Source organism: Prionailurus bengalensis, chromosome C2 (genome assembly GCF_016509475.1).
Source record: "Prionailurus bengalensis isolate Pbe53 chromosome C2, Fcat_Pben_1.1_paternal_pri, whole genome shotgun sequence".
Lineage (NCBI taxonomy): Eukaryota > Metazoa > Chordata > Mammalia > Carnivora > Felidae > Prionailurus > Prionailurus bengalensis.
Window position 1 is genome coordinate 102,882,482 of NC_057350.1, and position 4,547 is coordinate 102,887,028.

A 4,547-nucleotide genomic window follows, 5' to 3' on the forward strand; every position below is an offset into this window, starting at 1 on the left:
GTTGCCAAAATTTCATCAAAGTGTACTATACATTATTTTGTAAATAAGAATCACTAAATTTATTTCTACATTGTGGAATATAGACAATCCCTAAACATATGCATGTCTTAATATTAATTCATTCCTTTCAACTATAAGTACTCTAAAGATGACCGTAATGGTAACTAAGGTGTAGATGATATTTTGGGGTTTATCGTAGATAATATTTTGGATCACATGCTTTCCAAAAAACATTATCTAATTTCATCTTCATATTTCAGTCATCTACATTGCCTGAAATGACAGAATCATCATTTATTAAGCATTATTATGTGCCACATAATGTTTATTTATTTTAAGTTTATTTATTTATTTTGAGAGAGAGAGAGACAGAGAGAGAGAATGTGAGCAGGGAAGGGGCAGAGAGAGAGGGAGAGGGAGAGAATCTCAAGCACGCTCCGCACTGTCAGTGTGGAGTCCAATACTGGGCTCAAAGGTCTGTGGGATCATGACCTGAGCCAAAATCAAGAGTCAGATGCTTAACTGGCTGAGCCACACAGGTGCCTCATAATGTTAATGTTAATGTTGTTGGATAGCAACCCAACATGAATGAGATTCAGTTCTTGCCCTCAGAAATATTCAAATTCTGGGGGAAAAATCAAATTAATCAATAATTTACACGTGGAAAATACATAATAACATGTGGAATTAATGATAGAAGTTTGTGTAGGGTGGTATGGGAAGTTTACCATAGGCACTTAGTCCCACTTAGAGATCATCTACCCAAGAGAAAGAAATGTTATTATCAAATGAATGAGCAACGAAGGTTATTCTAAAAGAGAGGACAGCATGAATAAAGGTTCAAATATATAACATAGTGAAGTATGTATAGCAAACCACAACCAGACCAGAGACCTAGAAATTAAAGGACAAAGCATAACACCACTTAAGACCACGTGGAGAGACAGGGCAGGTCTTTTACGCCCTCCAGAAGAGACTGTTCTTCATCCTGCAGACAAGACAGGAAACTACTGAAGCGATTTCAGAAGAGACATGATTAATTTTATCTCTTTGGGTAATTTAGCCTCTAGGTAACATAGGAGGTAGATTTGAGACATGGAAACTTGAAGCAGAAAGGTGACATAAGATGTTATTTTAATGATGTTAGTGAGATAAAGGAGATTTTAACTAGGAAGTGCTGTAAGGACATAGAGTGAGAACATCGCTAAGGGGCAGGTTTGAGAGATAAGGTCCTGAGTTATATTTTTACTTCTTGAACTTGACATATATAGGATCAAATCAAATATATTCAAAAGTCAAGGATACATGACACAATCTCATTCAGATTCTTGTCTCTTTACTATGTAGTCAGTCTTGGAACCCATCCCAATCCTATTTTTCCTCTGTTTTTTGTAGATATTTGTCAAGTTCTTAGGTATGAGTAATGAAAGACAACTCACTAATATAATTGGAAAATGAAATTATTTTGCATAGCTCATGGAATCACAGGAGGTGCCGAAGGATTAGCCTCAAGGCCAAGCATCCACAGCCATGCCATTGATGGTACATCATCCTCGAGTGCATTCTCTACAGTTTGCACAACACCAAATTCTTTTCCAACAATTTGATATAACAGCAGCTACTACTTAGCTTCCAAGTCAGTGCCCTGCATAATCACTTTTATTCATTCTCTGGCTGTTTCTCTCCTGGGCCACTTTAGTAAATACCTAACTAGTTTCCTGAGTTCATCTGAGGGCACCTGCAGGAATCTGTTCCCAGAGACTGACCAGAGTCTGCAAATTCTCCACTCTGAGCAGGTCTGGACTGCCCTGATACCTGCTTTCTATCCTTTATAAAACACTAGGTATAATGTCTCTGCATCAGCTTTTACTAGAGCCAATCACCTGTCATGTCTGGAACAGGGATTGTACCCAGATTGCTCTTAGCCCCAATAATTACGAAGTCCACATCTATAAGAAGAACAGGAGCCAACGGGTGAAAGCTCATGAACTCAAGGAGCACAACGGACACATCCCAGGTATGGACTGGGCTCTCAAGAGTGACCACATCATCATTTGTGGGACAGACTACAATGCCTGTGTCTGGAGTCTGAAAGATGGTGTCTAGAAGCCAACTCTGGTAATCCTGAAAATTAATCGTGTAGTGACTTTTGTCAAGTGGCCCTCTAGAGAATAAATTTGCTGTGGGAATTGGAGCACGACTCATTTCTGTTTGTTACTTTGAGTCTGACAATGACTGGTGGGTAAGCAAGCACATTAAAAAGCTGATTCGTTCCACAGTCCTCAGTTTGGGTTGGCATCCCAATAATATTTTGCTGGCAGCAGGATCATACGGTTTCAAATTCAGAGTATTTTCTGTCTAACTTAAAGAAGTGGCTGAAAAGCCAGCCAGTACGCCCTGTGGCAGCAAGAAGCCTTTTGGTAAGCTGATGTCAATGTGGTGGCAGTGGCACTGGTGGCTGTGTGGATTGGGTCAGCTTCTCTGCCAGTGGGAGATGTCATGGCCTGGGTCAGCCATGACAGAACCATATCTGTTGTTGGTGCCTCAAAAATTGTGCAGGTCCCAACTCTGAAAACAGAGTTCCTGCCCCTTTTGAGTGTGTCATTTGTCTCGGAAAATAGCTTTGTAGCTGCTGGCCATGACCGCTGTCCATTACACTGTAGATGACTGTGGCTGCTTGACCGTCATCTCCAAATTAGACATTCCAAACAGAACACCCAGCATTTGCCATGGAAAGGTCCCACAACATGGACAAGAGGACCACGACTCAGGACTAAAAAACAGTCTGCAGAATAGCATCACTCAAGTGTGTATTTATGAGGTGGACAAGCATGATTGTCACAAATTTTGCATTACTGGCATCATGGAGCCATAATAATTTGGGATTTCAAGATCTTAGAGTCTTCTATCCTGGGCTTCCCAGGGTGTAGCTGGGTGAGCATCCCAGATCCAGCGTAACAAACTGACAAACTGTGCTGATGAGACCGGGCCATTTGCATGGTGGTCAGAAGAGCCAGCCCTGAGGAAACACTGAAGACACGTACTGTGCAAATATTGTTTGTGCATTTTTGTTTGAATATAATTGGTGAAAGTGTTGTTTTTAAAAAAAATTTTAATGTTTATTTATTTGTTTTTGAGAGGGAGAGTGCAAGTAAGAGAGGGGCAGAGAGAGAGGGAGATAGAGTCTGAAGCAGGCTCCTCCCTGTCAGCACAGAGCCCCATAAGAGGCTGGATCTTACAAACCTTGAGATCATGACCTGAGCCAAAATCAAGAGTCCCCCGATTAACCACCCAAATGCCCCAAAAATATTGTTGTTGTTTTTTTAAAGCAGCAGTGATTTGTTTTCTTTGTTGGTATCGTTTTGTTTTTGCTATTTCATTCCATTCTTGACCAAAGCTTCTCTTTAAGTAGTTTATTATGGAAAATTGTCACACTACCTTAAAGGAAAGGGTGGAGAGATACGTAAATTTTCTGCAAAACAATTAAATAAAAATACTGAATGTGAAAAACAAAAAAGAAATACAGTTCATTCTACATCCCAAATGTTTAAGGTAATTTGACTTTTAGTGATTATAAAATGTTAAAATATTTCTCATGGCAAGGATCTAATTTTTAGAACTGAAAGGATAATTCTCAAATAACACCCCTAGATTTCAGGTTTATTCACAAAAATAATACATGATCTCCATCACTAACTTAAAGCGTAAAACCAGAACAGAAGAAGCCACACGCATTTCACCCAAGGAACATTGACATGGGCTTCCAAAAACTTATAATGACTGGAAACAAGCTTGCTGTAAGGCAAATTTTAATTCTGAGATATTACTTATATGGCATTATGGTATTAGTATTAAAAATAAAAAGGAGAAGGAAAGATAAATCATTACAGAAAGTGGAATATCAAATATCGAGAAAACATACCTGTCTGGCAATGACAACTGGATATTTTACTTTTAAAATTAAATTAAGCTTCTTAATAAGTATTATTAATTCTGGCTTGGCATGCACACACACAATTTAGAAAAATACCTAGACAAGAGAGGACTTTATCCTAATTTAAAATTTTTTTTTTCAATGTTTATTTATTTTTGGGACAGAGAGAGACAGAGCATGAACGGGGGAGGGGCAGAGAGAGAGGGAGACACAGAATCGGAAACAGGCTCCAGGCTCCGAGCCATCAGCCCAGAGCCCGACACGGGGCTCGAACTCACGGACCGCGAGATCGTGACCTGGCTGAAGTCGGACGCCCAACCGACTGCGCCACCCAGGCGCCCCTATCCTAATTTTAAAATAGAGTAATATAAGACCTACGTTAAATGTGATATACACACACATTATTTTAAACAATATCTTCCTCCAGTGTGCTTAGAAGTCTGCATATTTTTCTTCTGAATGTGATAGTTTTGGACACAGAAATTGGAAAAGTAATCTGAAATAGTCACTTTATTTTAATGTGACTGGGGCCTCTTTCTCTATCTATATACATAACGTGACACACATTTCAGGTTAAGTTGCAATACATTAGGCCTGTATGGTCTTTGGTTTT

At 39.3% G+C, this 4,547-nt stretch overlaps 1 pseudogene; it reads left to right on the forward strand.

The window, feature by feature from the left end:
- Positions 1–1,888: 1,888 nt before the first annotated feature.
- Positions 1,889–2,958, forward strand: LOC122491013 (annotated as a pseudogene).
- Positions 2,959–4,547: the final 1,589 nt, after the last annotated feature.